Raw genomic sequence first — 24,185 nt, 5'->3', positions numbered from 1 at the left:
TCTCTCTCTCTCTCTCTCTCTCTCTCTCTCTCTCTCTCTCTCTCTCTCTCTTATTTGCATGTGTATCTGTGTATGGAAGTCAAAGGTCATTATTAAGTGGTTTCTGCCATTGTTCTTCAGCTTAGTCTTTGAGACTGGGTCTCTGAGGTTCACACATTTGGATATATGGCTGGCTAATTATCTCCAGCCATCTGTCTGACTGAACCGGTTTCTCATGCTTGTACAGCAATCACTGACTCATCTCCCTGGCCCAAGAAATGTCTACTCCCTAAAGTTATATCTTTAGAGAGATGTGTGCCCTCTCTTGCCTAACAGACTATTGAACAAAGGTCCACGGAACTATTGACCAATGAAATAATGGTCACCAAAAAATTGGAGTCATCCCTGGAATATCAGCTAGAAAGAATCAGCTGGAGTGTAAAGCCAATCAGAAGGGAATTTGTCTCATAGGACAACTTGTCAACCTTGCAGCAGAGACCGGAGTTGAGACACCGAAGGGTCAACACTGGGTAGGACCAAGCTTGGACTTGAACTGCTTAGTTATCCACACTTCTTGCTTTCTATTTAAATCTAACCCTCAGGGCCCCAAAGGTGGACTTGGGGGTCAACTAGACCACTTTGTTCCTCTCCCAAATATGCCCACATCGGATGAATCTTCTGTTTTTCATGGTTGCTTGTCTCTTTAATCAGAGCATTGACCATGGGTTGCTGAGCCTTACTTAGTTGTGGATGCCAGGCCCCCAGTGCTCTCATCAGAACGCTCTGGTAACATAGTGGGACTAATCTTTCAAATCTAGCCAGAGTAACCCCAACTTGTAGCAAGCCATCATTTGCAGCTGTCCCATGTACCCAACTGCAGGACACAAGCGACTCTTGCAGCAGCTAGAGAAGTCACTGAGATATCTGATAGGGACAAGGAGGGAGCAGTTAACATAAAACACACAAATAACAATCCCAGAGTCAGATATCATCTGCCTTACAGTGCCCCAGCTTATAGCCACCTCTACTGCTTTAAGACTAGAGTTCTAAACCCAAATTTGCATTAGTTCTCTGTAGCCTTAGCGACATATGAAATAGTAGTTTGGTGAGACCCTTTCAATAGTGTGGTTGCTTATCAGCTACTTATGCTTCTGAAAGTAATCCTAATAAACTTGTGTATTCCATCAACTTGGACTGTTTATATGTTCCCTTCATTTCTCGCTATGTGATCTCTTCCACTTGTGCCCCTGCTGGTTTGTCTCCACTAACATACAGAGGTGGCAGCTTGAGGTCTCTATCATACAAGGTTACCTCATCTAAGAATTCAGAACTGTGGGCCAAATTAAACCTCTTTTCTCTATAAAGCACCCAACCTCAGTCACTTAGTGACAAAATGGACCAAGGCAGCTATGGGTCTCTAATTTTCTCATTATCTGGGGAACTAACTCTCCAGAAATATATAATATGCATATTTTAAAAACCTTTATTCTCTCTAAAATGACTGCATCTGCTTCGTCATCCACTGATGTTGTTTATATTCCTTTATTTTTAACATTTGGAGAAATTTTTATGTAAATCTAAATGTTTATTATTATATTATAGTATTATATTGGTTGCCATGTCAGGCAGAATAATTACCCCCCAAATATCCATGTCTTAACCTCTAACCCCTGCATGTAAGGTGTTGTAATTAGACAAGACTTAAGTCCACAGGGGCTGGAGAGATGGCTCAGTGGTTAAGAGCATTGCCTGCTCTTCCAAAGGTCCTGAGTTCAATTCCCAGCAACCACATGGTGGCTCACAACCATCTGTAAAGAGGTCTGGTGCCCTCTTCCGGCCTGCAGGCATACACACAGACAGAATATTGTATACATGATAAATAAATAAAATAAATATTTAAAAAAAGACTTAAGTCCACAAAATGGTCTTATTTTTGTGGTTATGTAGTTCTATTATGTTATTCAGGTACACCTAATCTAATACTGTAGGTCCTCAGATTGGAGAATCTTTCCTAGTTTGGGTCAGAAAAGATGATGTGGCAGCAGAATGTCCAGAGAGATGCAAAGCTGCCGGCCTTGGGGATGTAGAAGGGATCCAAGAGCCAACAAATATGGGAATCCCCCAGCTTTAAGCTCTTAGAGGCAGAGAAATGAACTCTCGAGAAACCCGCAGGAAGAAATGAAGTGCAGACACCTTCGTTTAAGTCGAACGAGACCCATACTGGGTTTCTCTAGACCTGCACTAAACATGTGTGGTGCTGGTCTAAGCCATGCATCTGTGATCGTCTGTAACAAGTGTTGAATGTCATTTGTGTTTGTGTGTGCTCAAATCATAGGGTCCTTTCTGTGAGGTCCCCTAAGTCTATGACAAGATTTCTTTTTGTTTAAAAACATATAATTTTTTAAAAAATTCCTTTTGTGTGTATAAGTGTTTTGCACACACATGTGAATGTGAGCCATGTCTGTGCTGGTGCCCTAGGAGGCCAGAAGGGAGTACTGGATTCTCTGAAACCAAAGTGACAGATGGGCGTGACCACCATGTGGGTACCAGGTCATGACTTAGAGTTGATCCCAGTGGAAAACCTGCTCATGGCTTTGGCTATGAAGGAAAGAAAAAACAAGAGCACATGGACAATACCTGTTAAATACTTGGAAATAAAGCTTTCTAACTAGATTCAGCCAGGGAAAGTTCTTTTTCCTCATGTTCATGTGTGTTGCATACACACATATATAAGTATGTGTGGAGGCCAGAGGTCTACATCAGGTGTCTCCCTGATTGTTCTCCAGCCCATACGTTGAGGCAGGGTCTCGCACGTGGACCCAGAGCTCACTGACTTAGCCTGTCTAGCCAGCCTGCCTGCTGCAGAGATCCTCTGTCTACACTTCCCACACACTGGGATTCAAGGCTGGCCACGGCACCCACTAAGTGTTTATGTGGGTGCTGAGGATCCAAACTCAGGTTCTCACATTTATACAGCTGCTTTAACCACTGAGCCTTCTCCGCAGCCCCTAGAGAAACTGCTTTTTATTAATATCTAAGTAATTCTAGGGAATTGGTTTCTATTTCCAACCTCTATGCTCTCTCAGACGTTGCCTGGGAACTGTCTTACTGGTGACTAGTTCCATACCTCATTGTCCCTCTGTTTCATATGTGTATACTGAGACTACTCTTTGGGGGAGTCCTATGCCATGGGCCTATTTTGGGCCTGATTTATAGGAAGAGCAAAAGGCCTAATGTCAATGTTTTTACCTTCTGAATAAGTCCTTCTGAATAATCTACTCATTTATCATTTTGTGAATGGGATATTTTAATCATTTAAATGGCAATGTTCAAATGAGATTTGCTTTCCAAAGACTATTTCTTATTCATTGAAGAGGGGAGATAAGCTGGCTTTAACATATGAAAAGGCACTGTTTATAGAATTCAAGTTCCCTGCAAACTTATGTGTGTGTGATGGGGGGGGGGGTTGTGGACAAATTGACAGGTCACAAGTTTAAATAGTTTGCAAGTACATAGAAAACATCTCAGTGGGCATGCATGCCTGCACAAGCATAAGGAATGAGTTCAAATCCCCAGCACCCATCTAAAAAGCATAAACACCACACACACATACAAGAAAATAATAAAAATTTGAAATCTACTAGCAATACTTAGATTGAAAATTTTAGGTGATACCCAAGAACATGTTCACTTGCTTTACTGTTTCTGATGCTATTTATACCTCCTTCTTGCTGCTCTAGGGTCTGCCAACGTTAGAGAGGCATCATCAGACTCTGTTCATTCTGAGCCCAGAATCCCTGAACTTCCCAGGCTTTCGTTGTGCACAGGCTGGATGTTCTAACACCATGCAGAAAACTTTCTTTCCCTGCATGCAGGGAGAACATTCAGTGAGCCTTATGATCCCAAAGGCCTGCTCAGGAGTAGCTCAGGCAGTAGCTGGGAACATTAACCTGCATACTGGGTGTGGCATTCTGACCTGGTTCATTACATTCCCCAGAGAATCTACTGCAGCTCCACGTTGGAATTTAGTCACAATGCTGCCCTTAGTCAAACTTCATATCCCCTCTCTGCTTTGAGACATAAATCAAGTCTCAATCTAAAGGGGGGAATTTTTTTTTTTAGATGGTCTTACTATGTAGTCCTGGGTAGCCTGAAACTCACTACATAAATCATGCTGACCTTGAACTCACAGAGATATACCTGTCTCTGCTTCCTGACTGCTAGGATTAAGGTTATGACACCAGTTAAAATTTCTGTATACATTAGAATGGGTTTTATAATAAAGGAAATCAGCTACCTTGTTGCTAAAGAACTTGGGTCTAAAAATTTAATCTCATCCATTTCCCATGGGAAAAATTATATATTGATGTCCTATATCTTTAAATATTTATGTATTATCATAAATCCCACTTAATCCTTATTTATTAATGAAAGAATAAATTGTTTATTGGTCTGTGCCAGTTTGAAAATAAACAGAAAAGCAAAAACTAGGTCTAGGAGGAAGGCTTAGCCATGTGACCACTTGACAAGCATAAGAGCCTGAATTCAGATCCCCAGAACACACAAAAAAATCAACATCCCCATCCCCACCCCCTGTGGTACACATCCATAATCTGTAACCTAAGGACTTCTGGTGGAGGCAGGCAGATCCCTGGAGCTCACTGTTCAGCCAATCTATTTAAAAGGAAAAACAAAATTGTTAATTTCTTTCAGTAAGTGACACTGAAAGGCAGGGGAAAGGGGTGGGGTATATAGTGCTTAGTATTATAAGAAACTACCCAAAGCGTTGGTGCCCCTTGCTACACTCACTCCGCATATATGCTACTTGGTGCTGTCAGTTTTGTTGTCTAGTTGCTGTGTGGTATTTCAATGCGACCTAATTAAGGTTACCCTTTCCATAAAAATGAACATCTTTTAATGTACTCACATAAAATCTACTTATCTTTGCAAACTGTTCAAATAATACAAGGCTTGAAGACTTTGGAGATTACCAAGGAAAATGAAGACATCTTCGGCTCATTTTGTATAACAAGCAGGGTCTCACTGGGCAGCCCTGACTGGCCTTTCAGGAAGGCTTTGAACTCAGGCAGATCTGCCTCCCAAGTGCTGGAATTAAAGATGTGTGCCAACACGCAAGACCCTTCGCTATTTTATTGAACTGTTTTATTACTGGATTATAAGCCCCCTATATACTCTAGAAAGGAGTTTTTGTTTTAGAATATTTTAAAACTATTTTTATCATCTTTGAGAATTCCATATACTGCAACTTGCTCATACTCACCCCATCTCCCAGATCTACCCTTACTTCCCTTCCCATTCATCCTCAGTTTCCCTTTTTTCAACTCATCAAATCCATTTTGTGGTGCTCGCTTCGGCAGCACATATACTAAAATTGGAACGATACAGAGAAGATTAGCATGGCCCTTGCACAAGGATGACACGCAAATTCGTGAAGCGTTCCATATTTAAAAAAAAAAATCCATTTTGTGTTGACCAACCACTCTTGGAAGTAGGCATACCCTGATGTGTGGCCACACCATTCAGGAAAACTGACTGTCAAAGTTGGGCAGATGAATCTCTGTGAGTATGAGGCCAGCCTGGTCTACATAGCAAGTTCCATGACAGCCAGAACTACATAATAGAAAGAGCACCTCTCAAAAAAAAAAAAAAAAGTCTCAAAGTAAGAAAGAAAAAAGAAGGGAGGAAGGAGGAAGCTGGCTCCATCTATCCCAACAGCTACCAAGTGTCAGCATCTCCAGAGCCCATGGTGGGCTGTCCTGTTCACTTCTCTCTCTGCTGCGTTTTGTCTGGCTTGTGCTTGAGCAGGCCTTCGGAATGCTGCCACAATCCCTGAGTTCATATTGCATCCACCCTGTTGTGCCTAGAACACAATTTCCTGATGTTATCAATCACCCCTGGCTCTCATAATCAGGATCTGGACAGTTCTTCATCAGGTATTTTTCCTTATATGTGGCTTGTCTTTCGTGTTCTTAACAAAACATAATCAAACATAATTTTGATTGTTTTTTTAAATGTGCATTGGTGTTTTGCCTGCATGTCTGAGGGCGTCAGAAGCCCTGGAACTGGAGTTATAGACAGGTGAGAGCTGCCAAGTGGGGGCTGTGATTTGAACTGGAAAAGTAGCCAGTGCTCCCAACTGCTGAACCACCTCTCCAGCCCCAATTTTAATTGTTTTAACTTTGATAAAGTCCAATTTATTTTTCACTATAATTCCAACTGTCTCTGTCTTATTGAAGAAAACTGCATTGTTTAAATCCACAGATTTAAAATTTTTTTTGGCTCTTACAATTTAGGAATATGACCATTTCTGTGAATACAGTACGCAGCACAGGACAGGGATCCTGTTCTTTACGTGGTCCAACCTCTTTTTAGCAGCATTTGTTCTCCTCTACCGACTTGCCTTCTCATTTCTGTTGAACATCCCTCAGTGTTGTGTATCTCCTTTTTGTCTGAGTATATGTCTGCAGGCCAGAAAAGGGCACCAGACCTCATTCCAGATGGTTGTGAGCCACCATATGGTTGCCGGGAATTGAACTCAGGACCTTTGGAAGAGCAGGCAATGCTCTTAACCACTGAGCCATCTCTCCAGCCCCCGTGTGTATCTCCTTTTTATAATGACCTATGGGTTTATACATCCACCATCCTGTGAGAACCACAGTGCCTTAGTTACTTCAGGTTCAAAGGGAGCATTAAAACCAGGTTAACTTAAACCCCCAACTTGTCACCCTTGTCTTGGCTGCTCTAGAGAGGTTTTTGAATGTCACACATATTTTAGAACCAGCTGTTTTATTTCATAAAGACATTTAGAGCTTGAGGCATTCTGATTGGGGCTGTTCGTGTGAAGAAAGCTGAAGCCTTCACGGGGCTGAATCTTAAAATCTGTGAGCACAGCATGCCTTTCCTTATATACGCACTCTCATTCCTCTTGGCAAGTTTGCACTTCACCGAACAAGTCAATTTGATCTGGGGAATTTCAGATTTTCATTAGTGCCATTTTAGTGGTTTTGGTTTCTTGTGAGATTTTAAAGAACTTTGACCCTCAGTAAAGGGCATAGCAATTTTGACATTGAATAAAATGAGCATCTTTGACCATGCTTTTCCTTCATTAGCTGTCCATGGACCTTTATGTACCTTCCCAATGTGTCTGATATATCTACTGAAACATTCTCTTGCCCAACACTTTACGTACATTTAAAATTTATACTGATAGTATTAAGCAATAGGTTTCATTGTTTATTATTTCTGCTAGACACTAATTTTAAAATATATATTTACCTACCTTGTCTGTATGTGTGTGCCTGAATGTATGGATGTTTACCACATGTATGCCAGAATCTGCAGAGGCCAGAAGAAAGTGCTGGATTTGTGGAGTTTCAGGCAGTAGGTAGCTGTGGGATGTAGCATGTGGATGCTGGGGACCAAACTCAAGTTCTCTGGAATAGAAGTCAGTGCTCTTAACCACTGAGCCATTTTTTCTAGTCCCAATATTTCATATTGTGAATATATGGGAAACTCTTGCACAGTACTACACTACATCCACCATATCATATCTACACAACTTCACAGTGATGGATGTCGTGCTGGATGTCCTTAAGCCTCTGCTAGCAACACCATGATGGTTATCATTATATTCGCTCCCCCCCCCACACACACTTTTTGGGGTTTGTTTAATTTTTGCTTTTGTTGAGACACAGTTTCTCTGTGTAGCCCTGGTTGTCCTGGAACTAGCTCTGTAGACCAGACTGGCCTCGAACTCAGAGATTCCCCTTCCCCATCTTCCCAAGTGTTGGGATTCAAGGCGTGCACCACCAGCACCCAGCTGTAATTGTTTCACCTAGAAGCAATATGTGTATCCATTGAATTCTATCCCGCCAGCCGGTCTTCAGAATGGCTTTGCCACTTTACTCACGATTCCCAAACCTTCCATCATTTATCTTTCCAAGTTTTAGTCTACTGAGCATAGAGAATGTGGTCGTTTTAACTTGGGTTCTTCTAGTTACTAATGTGTGAGCACATATATTTATGTTTTTAGCTCATTAGACTTAATCTTCTAAAAACTGCCTGCTTATAATCTTGGACAGTTGTCCTATTAGAACCTTTATTTAGTTATTTTTATGACCTTGGCATTCTTTGTCTCTTGCAAAGACTAGTTATTTGTGAACTTTAGAGGTTATGAAATATAAAGTCTTCCCCCCCAGAGGCCGCATGGCTGGAAGCCTGCAGGTCAGCTATCCTGGAGAATACAGCACAGAGGAAACAAGGGCGGTCTTTCCTCAACACACTGGAGAGAGAACTGGCTCCTGAAAATGGTACTCTATTCCACACACACTCCACAGCACACATGTGCCCGTGGATTCACTCACACGCCACACATAACAATAACAATTTAAAATTAGTATGAAACAAATTGTATGAGCTATATAGGATCTTAACTAGGAATACATAAATTACATAAATATTTAAAAATTGAGTTCATTATAAGATATTAAAATAGAAAATTTAAAAGGAAGCAGTTCATTTTTTTAAAAAGTATTTATTTGTGTGTTGTGACTCTGCAGAGGTCATAGAGGGCATCTGGTTCCCTTTAGCTGCAGCTGCTATGCTGGCAAGCTGCCCAATGCGGGGAGTGCTGGGACCCAAACTCCAGGGCTTTGAAGAGGCAGAATTCTAACCTGAGTCATCTCTCCAGACCCCCAAAGAACAATTCTAGCAAATGGTGCAGAACACTTAAAAATCACTGTCTTCGTGTTAGTCCTTTAGTCCAACGGGCCTTTTCCACTATACACTGCACATACGCTGCCCTTTGGGTCCCAATAAAACACAGAAATAAGCTGACCACTCACTGAAAATATATGGCTTCCTCATTAAAAACAAAACAAAAACTCAACCAAAACTCCCAGGAAACTATTTCAAACAGAGAAGTACAGACTTGGAAGTTTCCACTAAATTACAAAAGAAGTTTACAAATATTGTTGGATTAGAAAAGCATCCAGGACCACTTTATCCTACTGTGAATTTGGGATTTTAATTTTATTTTAAATTATGTGTTCACAAATATAGGCGCTCACGGAGGGCAAAGGAATTACAGGTGGCTAAGAACCGAACTCCAATTCCTGCAAAAGCAGTGGCCGCTTACACACTGAGTCATGGCTTCAGGCCCATTCAAGGATTTAAAAACTTACTTATTTTTTTTATCAGCCTGTATGTGTGTGTGCATATCTTAGCACATATGTGTTGGTCAGAGGACAAACTGTGAGTCAGGTCTAGCCTTTCACAAAGTGGGTTCCAGGAACTGAAATCAGATCATCAGGCTTGGTGGCACATGCCCTTCCCCTACACTGAACCATCTCGATGGAATTTCTTATACAATCCTGATAAATTTCCACAATGTATTTATTTCATAAGTGTTGAGTCTTTTCGGGTTTTTGTATGTGAGTATGGCATACTGAGTGCACCTGTGTGTAGGTGCACCTGCCCCTCTGAGTCCACACGTACAAAGGCAAGGCTTCCGTGAGCCCTTTCCAACTTATTAAGACAGCGTAGGAGTTTTCAATAAACCTGAAGTTCACTGTATCTCCGCGAGCCCAGGGATCCGCCAGTCTCTACCACCCCAGCTTTAGGATTACAAACATGCTACTGGCACCGGCTTTACATGTGGGTGCTAGGGATCTGAACTCTGGCTTTCCTGCTTCTGCAGCGGGTCCTTTACCCAGAGAGCCCAGTGAGCCATCTCTCCAGGTCTTCAGACTTCCTCTGAAAAAAGGCAAGCCATACCTCCGTCTTCACACTGCCAAGTCTGCATTGCAGAAAAAGAAACTACAGCTTTCGATCCGGAATTTTCTTTTCTTTTTATAGACCAAACTGTGGTAAGATTTTAAAAGTCACTGACTCATTTTTTTTTCCCTAGAATAAAACACTTAAAGCCTCTTAAGTGTAAAATATAAGATGACAAGGGTTCCTTATTAATGTCATGTTCCTATGATGAATGTTTTTAAACAGTCAAATCACATGATTCTGGAGGGAAAAAATTCCAAACAAGAATATCATTTAAATGATGTTTTGTTACAATGATGCATTCTGAAATCCAGGCTGACGTCACACTTGAGGCAATCGTCTTGCCTCTGCCTCTACAGAGCTGGATCACAACTGTGGGACACACACCCAATTCTCATTTAAATTCTAGAACCACACAAGTTTACTAAGAGAGAAAGTTGAATGGAAAAATCAATTAAGTAGAAACAAAGCAAAATGATCTTTTGTGGTTTTGAAGCTGTAGGATATAAAACCTTTAGGTGGTAGTACTTACGCACATCACCCCACTTTCTTACCAATGGGGACACGAATCAGTATCTTTTATCTACATTCAGTATTTTGAAGGTAACTGGTGGTTTGCTCTATCCTGCCCATTAAAACTATATAATTGTTTTGCCTTTTAAAAATGATAAGGCCTTTGCTAGAGTGGTGGCACGCGCAGGAGGATCTCTTGAGTTCAAGGTCAGCCTGGTCTACAGAGTGAGTTCCAGCACAGCCAGGGCTACACAGAAAACTCTGTCTCAAAAAACTAATAATAATAATCATAATGCCCATCAGACCAAAACTAATTGAGTTCTGTCCTGGAAATGCATATAGGTAGGGCCAACAAATAAAATGCATCAGAGAAAGGATGGAAATTTTTAAATACTTTTCAAGCTTGACCAAACCTTTGGTGTTGATGGGATTCATTACTATCATCTACAAAGTTTACACTCAAGAACTGCAAAATTGAGTGTCCCCCCAAAAAGAAACTTCATAATGTTTTAAGTAAGTCTATAGGTTTTTTGTTTGTTCTTGGTTTCTCCATGCAGCCCTGGCTGTTCTGGAACTCGCTCTGTAGACAAGGCAAGCCCGAACTCACAGAGATTCACCTGCCTCTGCCTCCCAAATGCATGTGTCGGCACCCACAAGACTACAGTTTTGTGGTGGATCACATTCACAGCCATCTGAGGCTGCACGATGCTCACAGGTCACACTGGCCAGTTCTGCATCCCTTTCTTTCAGCATCCTACAGAGGGAGGGGCTGATGATGCTCTCCATTTTCAGACTACTGCCTTCTGGGGCCAGCTTAACATCTCACTGGGTATAATGCTTGTTGTACAAGCCTGCTGACCCACGCTCAATCTGTGGAAGCCACATAAAGGTGGAACAAGAGAGCTAACTTCCGCATTATATGTGAGCCCAATCCTAGACACACACACACACACACACACACACACACACACACACACACAAGAGAATTGAGATTTTTAAGTCAGATATGTTAAACTTAAGAAATCCAGACATAAGTATACAAATAGCATTGACCAATTACTTTTTAAATAATATAAATGAAAACTAAAGATAAAATTTTAAATGGATAACACATGATCTTGTTATGCAGTTTTGACACAAATATTCACAGATGGGCTGGGAAGATAGCTCAGAGCTTACCACACAAGTTGAAGACCAAAGGTTATATTCTTATGGATCCACGGAGCGACCTGCCTCTAAGTTCAATGTTCTAGGGACAGAGAGAGAATTTGAGGGACACTGACTAGCTAGATTGTCCAAATCAAGAGTTCCAGGGTTCACAGCGATCTTACCAAAGTGTGTAAGGTAGAAAGCAATGGAGGAAGACATCTGACATCAACTCCTGGCCCCCTCACACTTGCACACCCACACACATTTGAACATGTGCACACATACATGCACATGAAAATGTTCACGGATCCAAAGATACACTAATAATCTGCTTATTCTTAGTAAGGGAACCACTGTACACAGAAACACAAGACACCATGAAGGACCTGACTCAAGGTCCTAAAAATATATTCTTAGCCAAATCTCTCTCCATTGCCCCTACATGTTGGTGACAGTGAAAATTAAAAACTAGGTTTTTGTCACCATCAAAAGTTTCAAGGCTGGTGGTGGTGACACGTGCCTTTAATCCCAGCACTCGGGAGGCAGAGGCAGGTGGATCTCTGTCAGTTCAAGGTCAGCCTGGTCAAAAAGAGCTAGTTCCAGGACAGGCTCTAAAGCAACAGAGAAACCCTGTCTCGAAAAACAAAAACCAAAAAGCTTCAATTTCTTTTTAAGATTTTACTTTTTAAAAAGTATAAAAATATATGTGTGTGCATGTGCACACACCCATGTCTTATGAATACAGGTGCCCATGGCGGCCAGAAGCCTAAGACCCCCTGGAGCTGGAGTTACAAGCTGTACATTGTTGGTCCTAGGAACCAAAATTAAGTACTCGGGTCCTCCGGAAGAGCAGTTAAGTGTTCTTAGCTGCTAAGCTATCTCTCCATATCCTATATTTCTTTTTTGAAAAACACTAAAATTCTCTAAATCTTACATTTATAAGATATTTCTTAAGAAAATTATCCTTTGGGAGCACTAATTGCTCACTGGGTGAAGATGTTTGCTACCAAGTCTGATAACCCAAGTTTGAACCCTGGGACCCACATGATGGAAGGAGAAAACTAACTTCCGTACATTGTCCTGACTCTGCTTTGAATACACACACACATTAAAATGTAAAAATATAGACAAATAAATTAAACTTTGGTATTACTTCACACTTAAAGGAATTTCAGTGACACCATGCAAAAAAGTTCCAAATGACAATTTTTGGCACATCTATCAAGCATGTGTGTACAACCTTAGAAATATAAATAAACAGAAAATGTAAGTGGGTCTTACCATATTTTCTCTTCTGAAACAACTACCACCGCTTCTGTATTACACAGAAGACATTCTGCAGCAGTTACAGAACCGGAAGGCAAACAGTGGAAGGCACAGCGCCACACAGAGGCTTGAGGAATTAAATGCCAGGATTCTCAGGTGTACAAATCTCACTGTTTCAGAGGGAAATGTTATCTACTTATATAAATATCCAAGAATGCTCTGTGCTCTCGCAAAGATTAAGTTCATCCCTAGCCTTACTATTACTAAAATCAGCACCGCCCCTCTCCCAAAGCACCTGTGGAGCACTTCCTAATGAACTGTTTAACAAGTAACTCTAACTTCCTTCAGAGCAAATTAACCCTGCACTTGTGACACTTTGGAGTGACTTTACAAACCCACCAGTTCTGGGCGTTCGCCTTCCTAGACACAGCCAGTTTGCTAGCATCCATGCATTCTGCCACGTCACCACCCAGTAAGACAACTGGACAGTATAGCTCATTTTCAAAGGAATTTCTTAATCTTTACTCAACTGGCAAATGAGTTAAATACAACAGTCAGAACAAAGGAAGGGGAGAATTCTGGCTGACTGGCAAGACAATACGCTATGAAACTGAAACTACATTAGACAGACCTGCATACAATTCTAGCCGGTTCTTTCTTTTCTCTACCACACTCAAGGGGTCAGGTACAAAGTAAATTCAAAGACAGGCAGAGTTAGGAAAATCCCACACACATCAAAACCTTAAACAATACACAAATGTGACTTGACATGAAAAACAACAGAACTGTTTTTACAGGTTACAAAATACCAAACACAGCGAAACATATTTTCCCTTTCTCTGTTCAGTCGTGCCTTTAAATTTAAAAATTGATATCAGAGTTCCAAAATTACAAACCCCTTCATCAAATGTGAGTGGTGAAACCTAACACTACTGAGAAATGGTTTTTCTGATCAGTCATACCTCACTAGGTAGATAAATCCAGATTATGGAAACAGAGAGCACGTATGTAAGAGTATATACAGGCAGTCACATGAAGACCCAAATTCGTATGGACAGGTAAGACAGGTACTGGCATGCTCAGCAAGCGTATGTTAGCATTAGGGTAACGTATTAGACCCTAAGATTCTGAAACCATGCCACTTTATGTCAAAACACAGCAGTTCATTTTGTCTCAAGTGTTCACAGGGCCCAATATCAAAGATCAAAATTTCGACATGCAGAGGAACACTGTGAGCCAAATGTAACACAGGCAAGAGCAAACCTGGTTCCCCCAACGAATCCAAACAACTTTTCAGCACCAGGAAAGCCAACGAGGCTTGCTCCCTAAAGATAAAGTTACTTATGATCCTGGCATCTGCTTTCAGTTAAGCTTTGTACACATACGTTTCCACAAATAATTACAAACACACACACACACACACACACACACACACACACACACACACACACACACACCCCACTCCTCGGGACTTTTGTACAGATTTAAGAACACACCCATGCTAACAGAAGAGAATTTCACAAGCTGGAACTGCTTGACAAGCAAATTTTGCAAACAAGGACTAAGTTCAACACAAGCAAAAGACAACCAAATACCCGACCACACCCACGCGGATAAAATCTCTTACACAAAAAAACTAGACAGACAACACCCTCGTGAACACCCTTGCTAAAATTCTGGCTCTTCCCTGAGCCCCACTACCCGGGGAGGGGTGAGAGGTAAATCCTGAACAACCACGATTACAGATTATGCTAAATATAAGACAAGCAGAACACAAACCATAACAGTAGAAAACACACCCGGACACCCAGGCACAGGCCACACAGACAGTTCAAAGGCAGAAGGCCAGACCACCAGGATGTGGACGCCTGCGACCCCTCAAGCAGTTCACAGATCTCAGAGGCCTCCTGGCTCATAGAAACACTGCAAACCCAGCATGGACCCTCTCAGGCCGCTTGTCCACGCCCGGGACAAGATTGCCAGGTCTTTGGCCACCCCAGGGGGCTGCTGCTGGCATTCTAACGAGCCGGACAGTCCCCCAAGACCCTCAAAAAGGCAGACAACCTCTTATAGCCGTCTTGGAGGCGGCCATGACAGCAAAAAAGAGCGGATATTTTACGACAACTCCCACAATGCCCCTGGACTACAACTCCCAGAGTGCAGCGGGCGGCCCCACTGTTAACCCTGTAGTGGCTCCAGGGCTGGCGATCCCTGGTCCTTGCCTCGCCCAGAAACCAAACTGTTGCACCTACTTTCAACTCTCACAACTCGAAAATAACTTAGGAATTTTGACCAACAACTGCATTTACGCTATCTTGATTCTTCCTTTTACCATAAAAACAATCTCAGCTTCCCAGAACATTGTCCCTGGCAGAGTACTTTTTGTTAATCTCCAGAGATGTCAAACTGTCAAATAGTCACTAATACAAGGGTACATTTAGGTTCAATTAATTTTCCCTTTAATCTTTATAATTTTCTAGGCATTTTCTAAATTATTAGAGTTCCCAGAATCTTGTACTACACACTATTTTAATTTAAGATACATTTTCTAAACTTCTGGGACTCAAGAGAAGGACCATCTTGTAACTGCTACAACGTCCTACATCTCTCCTTTTAATAAAACATTTTTTCTTCAAATACATTAATTTACAAACTTCTTGCAACTCAAAATTAGTCTTAATAAAAACATAATTGTGGACAACATACATTTTCAATTTCAAGCTAAAATTTTAGGAAGAAAACCCCATGTGTTAAAAACATTTCCCTTTCCCTACAGAAAAGCTATCAATACCAACAGAATATAATGCTATTTTTCCCCCCTGACTTTAGAATGACAAGAAAACAACAAATGGACATTCTTAGGAGATTTTAAAAACTATACTGAGAATTCATTCTTTCTGGAAATTGTGCAATTGTATATTCTATTTATAAATGACGTTTTTCAAAGTCTGTTTCAATTTAATTATAAATAAGAGTTTTAAATGCATTTTCTTCAAATATTTTGGCCATATTTTCAGTAAAGAATGACAGGTAACATTTACAGGTTAATGTCTCATTAGAATAACTTAAGAAGTCCATGATGCGCATGCGCAGACTAACGTTCCCAGACAGGTAACTGACTGAGGGGCAAAGCAATTGTCAGGGATTTGATGCAGGCACTAAAATAACAACTAGCATTCTTCCAAAATATCCGGTGTTTTTCTATTCCTAAATATGAAGCAAAATGTACATGATGTCTATTTTTTCTACTGAAGTATTTTGCAACTTGAAAGGGCACTCAAAATATATCATGAATTTCAGATCATAAAACTCAGAAATCCTACTAGACTAAAACCAGGCCCCCCCACCATGGCCTTGCTATATAAATGCATTGTCAGTAAAATTCTTCAAATTCTATTTTAAACGATTCCCTACTTAGTTACAGTTAGCTTATTAATATATTTTACATCTAGCAAACTACAATGAGAAAACAATCCTAACTCACTCTTTACTTTCTTACCTATTTCATAAACAATCACAACAAGTGCTGCACTATTTACCAGAATATAAAAATTGGAAATATGTGAGTTTTTGAAATTTTAGTGTGTTATACTATTTCTATTTTAGATTTTATATCTCTCTAATTTTCACTTAGAACTTTAGTTAGTATTTAGCTGGACAAGTTTCATTTTCCCCTATTTTTAAATAGCCACCAAAACATAGACAGTTGATGCATATTTTATATATCATTCTCTTGCTGTTAAGTATTTGATTCATAAAAAGGGCTCAGAAACAAGGGAGAAATGAAACTGATTCCATATAGTTGCCCATGCTTTTAGCTTTCCTCTCATGGTTATGAAACTATATTTTCTATTAAATAAAATCATATTTTCTTTACTTTAATTGTAACAATAAAATTAGAGTTATTGTATTAAAGAACTTTATGTAACAATTACGATAGAAAAACTTTCTAATTGTTTTCTGTTTACAATAGTCTTTCTTTGAGAAACAATTTAGCTCAACATATCTTGTCTAAGTAATTAAAATAAGCTTACACTATGTATCTGATATTATTAAAAATATTTTTATAGGAAGAGAGCAATTTTCCTGTGGAAATGAAGTTTTAACTTGAAAGCAAAAAATTTACTATTTCCTACCAATCTTCTTAAATTCTATTTTACTACATTAATTTTTAACATGTATGTTTTTGAAACCTAAACTCTCTACTAATTTTTTTCAAAGTGCTTATATTTAATTGTGTTAATACATTTGAAATTACCATATATCTTGTGTGTTTTTGAGAATATCTAGATCAATTGAAGACAGACATGGATACCTATTTCTCTCAGATGTGTGCTGGTGATGCACCTAAAATATGCAGCCTTTCATGGTTATAGGAAATTCCATGTGTAATTTCTATAACCACTTCTTTGTTATTTTAATTTAAAATAATGCTTAACAGAATCTTAAACTGTCTGTTTAAATATTGTAACTGCAATTTTAGGCTACTTGCTTTTAAACATCTGCTTTTTGTGCATGGGAGCACAAAATAAATTGTGCAATAAAATAAATCGTGCTAATAAAAGTATTAGTAAAAGTAGAAGGGGTTGCTAATGTTACAATATGCTCAAAAGTTAGACTATCTGTTCTTATCCTACATTACTACTGCAACATAATCATCAAGTTCTGAAAAGAGGCCACACATGAGGCGCAGGTTTTTTCACAGATTAAGCAAATTGTTTATATTTATATTCTGACTCTTCAAAAACAATTATTTCCTAGCATGTATTTAAACATCTCCTGGGTTGCTGCTCAAACCTTAACTAATTTGAATTTCTTGGCCTTATTTTCAAGCAAGGACCTGCCTTTCAAATTCACTCAGATAGTATTTTTATTATTGGAGTGGTAGATACTTATATATAGGATAATTTATCTAAAAATCAAACCCTTTGCTTTTGACTTTGCATTATAAATATAAATTTCATTTTAATTATGTCATGTTTTAAATACTTTTCAAAGCTTCCTCTTGAGAATCCTCTACTGGCAGCCTATGACAAACAGAAAGCAGAATGCATATTTTTTCTTTCCCATTAATTAACAAACTGATCTTTTTAAATAAAAATTTCGAATTAAGTACTTTAATTTAGCTTAATATTTCTCCTTTCTGTCATTTCTGTTTTCTCTATCAGTTAGGATGAGCAAAGTAGAAGTTCTTGTTACTTCTTATGCTGTGATTAAAATGCTCTCTTGTTGACTAACAAATAATAGAAAATATCTCCTTACCCAAAGAAGGAAAGTTTTAACTTAAAACAAAGTCTCAAAAAAGAAAAAAAGGGAAACTAAAGAAATAAGAAAAAATAAAGAAAGGAAACCGTCACAGTTTTTTGTTTTTGTTTTTTTAGGATGTAAAACTAATGATATTTTTCTATAGAAATTTAAAAAAGAAAACCTAAGTATGATTATGGTCGTCCCTGTCCTGTGAAAAATCATGATGGTTTGAAGGACATTTGAATTTCTGAGTTTAACGTGAGACAGTAGAGGCTGTAAATAATATAGTTAATGCTGGAAACTTCTTTAAAAATTCCATTTTAGATTTTGCAACAAATGGTCACAATTACACAGCCCCTCATACCCACAGCTGGTCTGTGTTTTATTTTGCCACTAACATGTCTGGGGAGTGAAGGGTCTTATTTATAACCCCACAGTTTAAAAATCTTCTTACTATATTTTATTATTAACTAACCTTATCTGTCTTTAAATTTTTTCTAATACATAAGAATGTCTATTTAAAACATAACATTTATATTTTAAACTTCAAATAAAAATGAAATAGAAAACCAAAGCCTAAAATGTCTAACTTTTAGGTTTTTTTTTTTGTTTGTTTTTTTGTTTTTCGAGACAGAATGTCTAACTTTTAAAATGTCTTTGTAGATCCATATCAGTTTCTTCCCTTGATTTGACTTAGTCTGGATTTCTTAAAAACAAGTATGCTGTTTCTCCAACCTCTTCCACCCCATAATTTTCTCCCTGAATCCGATTTATAGTCACTAACTCACTTGCCTTCCACGCAAGAAAAAAATCTTTCTATTCAGAAAACTTTCAGACTCCTTCCTTTCTCCTTCCTTTCTGGGATGTACCCACTTTATCAGATTCTGGAGAAGGGAAACGATTATTAGTCTGGTTCCCCCTCCAGATGATGGTTCCAAGGCTTGTTTTCTCATCCTTCCCTCCGTACAACTAGACCACGCACCAGTCAGCTCCTTTAAAAAAAAAATAGAGCAACAAATTTTGCCTAACAACTCTCTCCTCCAAAACTTGATGGCATATACTCATTCTGTTCGGGGATTTCTATATAAAATACAACCTGGCTAAGATTCTTTTTCCCTACTCTGAAAATAACCAATTTCCAGTCTCTGGCAATTTCTTATTCACCTTGTCTGCCACCGCATTCCATGTGAGGGGTCTCACACAGATGAGCAGATGAAAGACCACAAGAAAGAATGTCCACCACAGCCTTGACCCTGCCCAGCAGAGATGCTATGTTGCTCAGCACTGACCTGGATGTTTCAAGAACAATCTAGAGCATGTAAATTCTGTACAGATAGGACATGGGAAAAAATGCTGTTTCTATATGTCACTCTTTGCAACCTTGGATGATCTCAGCTAACTTTTCCCAAAGAATATGACCTTTATGAAATAATTTTGCATAGACACAGCAGAAGTCTTTTTCAAGGGTTGACAAGTTGGCCACTCACAGGCCCAACTAGGCCTCCAGCTGAAGCAGTATAATCCACCAAGTTTCTCTAGCCAAAATATGTATTTAAATATTGCTACTTCTATTGCCTGGTCGCAAGTTCATGAGAGGCTGGAGGCAAACATTTAACCACAATGCATCTCAATATATTAATTTCTAACTTGATTCAATCACCCAGCACAACAAGCAGACCCTAGAGTAAGAGCAGATAGGAAAGACACAATCCAAAATCAAGAAAAAAAAAAAAAAAAGACTAAGCCAAGATGGCTTTATTTTTTAACTCTGTCCATTTCCCCAGTTTGCCCTTATACAAGGGTAAGGGGTACAATATGGAAACCAGAAGTAGTCCCAAACTTTTACAAAGTGCCAACCGTAAACTAGTAAATTGGTGATATATTATTTTTAATAAAAAATACTAAATTAAAAGTCTCCTTTAAATTTTTTTACAGATATAGTAGGTAAATGATGTTTTACAAAGAATAAGATCTAAGTGGGTGCAGAGCCACAAACCCCTCATCTCTGCTTCGTCCTCAGCACCACCAGCTTCCTTTTCCGAGGAAACAGACAAACTAGGCAAGCAGGCTAGCACAGTGCTTCTCATTCAGGAACCCAACGCCATTGTGGGGGGGGGCGGGGGCAGGCACAGCAGGGAGCCTTTCAACCTTCAGAAAAAAGCCCTCCAACCCAGTCCTGAGCAGCAGAATTAATTGTAAAGGAAACTAGGCAGAGAATGCCCAAACTTCTGAAAAGATTCCTGCCTGCTAGGGACTCCACACCACACTAATCTGACTCATTAGTTCCTATCGAGACAGTCCGCAATTTAAAGCAAACCACTAAGCACACACTTGGTTAAGAGTGATTGTTTAAAAAGCCAAACTAACTGGTCCTAAGCAGCAACAGATTAGGGCGAACTACTTACCGAGTCCAGCACCAGCTGCAAACAATTCCTTCAGTTGCTTGATCCGGCAGAACCACCGAATTCCCAAACTTCCTTTTCATGTAAGAAATTATGTTCCTAGAAATAATCAGAGTTTCCCTTATTAACTTTTAAATGTAAACTAGAAATACAATCTATGATTTTGATTCATTATACAATTTTCCCCAAGTCCCTCCACAAAATCCCTCTTTTAATTCCATCTCTCTTTAATTAATTTGGCAAAATTGCCTGCCTTCTCTTACTCTGCTTTCCTATCTGGGCATCACTCATAAAAGGAAAAATCCCCTTCCCCCTTCCCCTGCCTCCCTGACACACACACAGACACACACAGACACACACAGACACACACACACCACAAAACCCTTCCTTCTTCCTCACTTAAAATCCTCTGGGAGCATACCACCAGCTTCCCTGGTTTCACTATACTGCAATCCTGGCCAGTTTTCACGAAGCTTCTACCCCCTTGTAAAATGTAAAATGAGGGGGTTGCACCGGACAAGCTCCAAAGCTCCATTTAGCTCTACCGTTCTATAAGTGGCCATGATGCTCCAGAGAAACTGGAGTATTTCCACAGAAGCACCCACATTTGGGCTTTGTTCTATATGTGTTCCTGCTGTCTCTCTTCCTTCTGCCTTCCCTCCCCCTCCCAAGCAGTGATGATTTAGCAAAAGGCTCCACTGAGATTGACTTTCTGACTAATTCCACAGAGCCCAGCCCTATGGTAGCTCCACTAGAGATCCTGTAAGTGTACAGAGGGAACACCTTGGGTCAGCTTTGCTAATTATTCTTTATCAACCAAATTGAATCTCCTAGTCATAACCTCATCCCCTACACATGACATATTTATATAAGAATTCTTCCCTTACACGTCATTTAACTTTCACAAAGTTTTTTAAAGAAAAACATGCAGTTGATGAACATTGTACTTCTGAGAAATTTTTCCTGTGTCATAATTTAATATCCATTTTTCTCTGCACTGAGTCCTGCCTTGCTCTCCCCCTTCAATCTAATTCATTTCTTTCTTCAAGAAATCATCCAGCATCTCTATAAAGATAACTTCATTCTTCCCTCAGAAACCAGTGTTTGAGAACATGGCAGCTCGTGTTATTCAACAGGGGTCATCCAATTTGCCCGTGAGGACACCGACATCAGTAATTAGTGATAAACCTATGACTGGAACCTGAAAATATCATAGCTCTTCTATGGAAAACACCATTTATTAATGCTCCAGCGGTTTGGAGGATGTGCTCAAATTCAAAACTTTAAGACAGCCTTATCTTGTGTGTCTCAGTCTATGACTTTTAGCCATAGAACCCATGCTTCTCTGGCTAAAAGTCAACTCACAAGGAGTCAAGGATGCAATTTCCTCATTCTTTTTATCTAACATGCAGTGGCACTTTGCTACCAGAAGAACAACAGTTTAGGAAGAACAAGATCACCAGTAGCCTCAGCTCATCTGAAAGCATCTCCATGTTGAGGACAAGTTTAAAGTCTTTTCAAATGATTGTTTTGAATCTGTGAAACCGTTTCCTACCAGAGACAAACACTTCAAATACGCTCAGTTTACATTTATTAGCTGAGAAGTAAACAGGTGTCTGGAAGAACACATCATCTTCCCTATATATCCAAAAGTGAGGCTTGGAAAGATCCCCACCTGCCTTAGGTTTATGCAGGTAGCCCCTCCTTATTCCCCACCCCAGGCTTGTGAATGCTGAGCTACATACCCAGTCCTAATATTTTTAATTTTGTAAATTTGGGCAGCATCTTGTTACAATAAGGAATCAACTCCACTGAATTTGGACTCGGCACCCAAATATTACCCAAAAATAACCCTTTACTTCTGGAGGTGTTTTTATCTCTGTGTCACACACACACACACACACACACACACACACACGTATGCACGCACACACAAACACACAATTGTGATACAGCTCTATGACTTCGAACACAGCTGCTGTAGTAATAACTATTCAAAACACAGGAGGATTTTTAAAAGCACACTATTCTGCTAATTGAAAGCACGCTACAAGCCAGATCATTACACCTTCTCTTTGCGGCTCATGCGACCACCTTTAGACTGTACTCAACTTCTCCTTCCCTCCCTCGTTCTTTATTTCCTTCTTTCTTGCAACACAGATTTTTATTCTGTAGCCCTGACTGGATCAAATTCATGGTGATCCCCCTGCCTCAGCCTCCAGAGTGCTATAATTACAAGAATGCCACCACACCTGGGTTGTCTACTCTAATTTCCTCTAAAGTTCTCACCTGTGAATTCCAGGCCCTCAAATAGCTTGGGATCTAGAAGCCCAAAGTCTCCCCATATTTAACTGGGTAAAGATAAATGATGCTTATTTTGATGTTTTTGACTTGTTTCTTTTTCTTTTGGGGTCTATTATGCTTTTCTTACAGATTTACTTCTATAATTTAAAACAGCAATAAAAATAAAATGAATAATCTTTTTACACAGAATTTCCATTACATGCCCACTTTTAAGTTAGTCTCCTAAGAACCAAAACCCTGCTCTTGAGTCCAGGGAAACTTTACATCTGAGCCCTGTCTAGCAGATGCACAGAACATGTCATGCTAATAAGATTTTATAGGCATATGTAGCATTTTTAGTATTAAACTAGTAGATCCCAAGGTTTTTAATATTTTTCACTATTTATTACAGTTTCAAATGAAGGAGGACTGCTACAACAAGCACCCAGGCATACATCACTACTGGTTAATAATTACCATTTCTCATATTTGCCCCATTATCTTTTTTTCATTAAAATACTCTAAAGGAAATTGCTGATATCACATTTTCCTCTCAAATTTCATTTTTCATATGATAAAAAGAAGACTCTTTTTCTACATAACTACAATTTCATCATTATACCTACTCGATTAACAATAGTTCTCTAATCCCAGGACCACATTCTAATCATTCCTCTCAGAATTAGAGTTCCTCAATAACGTTCACAATTCTCTGTCCTGTTGTTAACAAAGTGCCCAGAAGCCAGCTCTAAGGTGATGTTTTAGCTCATTCTGCGCAGCTAGCAGCACCCATTGGACCTGCTCTCAGCAGATGCCCTGCTACCCCTGCAAACCATCCAGTCATGCACTTGTATCTGCAGTCCTTAAATCAAACATTGATGAGAAATAGACAAGAGAAACTGCGCCACCTCTGATAGATGGTTTCCTCCAATGACTACTGTGCATCGAAGAGCAAAGAGAAAAAAAGATGGGGGAGACCACAGACCCAGGTAGAGTCACATGGGTTTTAGTGGGGTTGTTTCCCTGATATTTCACTACTGGTCTTTGTGATCAAATTAAACAACATGTAAAATGGTAAACGGAGTCAAAGTCATTGAATCCCAGATTTGTTTTAAATTCACATTGCGTTTAATCATTTATTTAATTCATCAAAGGCGGTGTTCTTGTCATCTACAGCGATAAAATAACTGAGTTATTTCAAAGTTGGATAGAGGGTAGGTAGGATTAGAGATTGATCAACTAAATATATATATATATATATATATAAATTTAAGTAGAATTCAGTATAGACACTAGAATAAAAGACTTGTATTAACCCTTTTGTAGAAAATAGAGGTGTAGCTGGGCATGGTGGTGCATGCCTTTAGTCCCAGCACTCAGGAGGCAGAGGAAGATGGATATTTGTGAACTCATGGCCAGCCTGGTCTACATAGTAAGTTCCAGGGCAGTCAGTGCTACAAAGGGAGACCCCGAGTTCAAAAGATAAGAGAGAGAGAGAGAGAGAAAGAGAGAGAGAGAGAGAGAGAGAGAGAGAGAGAGAGAGAGAGAACA

At 39.5% G+C, this 24,185-nt stretch overlaps 1 long non-coding RNA gene and 1 other non-coding gene across 7 annotated transcripts in view; one reads left to right on the top strand and one right to left on the bottom strand.

The window, feature by feature from the left end:
* The window catches only part of LOC106144260, an 81,030-nt gene that overhangs the window by 4,663 nt on the left and 52,182 nt on the right, over window positions 1-24,185 (bottom strand). For 2 of the 6 annotated variants that reach the window (XR_003378432.1, XR_003378428.1), the window contains exons 1-2: window positions 14,482-14,791; window positions 12,718-12,872 (exon numbers count right to left, since the gene is read on the bottom strand). This is a non-coding gene — a long non-coding RNA (uncharacterized LOC106144260). Of the gene's footprint in view, window positions 1-12,717; window positions 12,873-14,481; window positions 14,811-20,354; window positions 20,451-24,185 lie in introns of those variants that run through there. The other 4 variants (XR_003378433.1, XR_003378429.1, XR_003378431.1 and 1 more) reach the window with 3 other exon arrangements.
* Window positions 5,342-5,448, top strand: LOC113457986. Its single transcript, XR_003378447.1, has one exon. It is a non-coding gene; the product is annotated as a U6 spliceosomal RNA (small nuclear RNA).

Source organism: Microtus ochrogaster (genome assembly GCF_000317375.1).
Source record: "Microtus ochrogaster isolate Prairie Vole_2 chromosome 14 unlocalized genomic scaffold, MicOch1.0 chr14_random_1, whole genome shotgun sequence".
Lineage (NCBI taxonomy): Eukaryota > Metazoa > Chordata > Mammalia > Rodentia > Cricetidae > Microtus > Microtus ochrogaster.
This window is presented reverse-complemented; position numbering and strand designations above follow the sequence as displayed.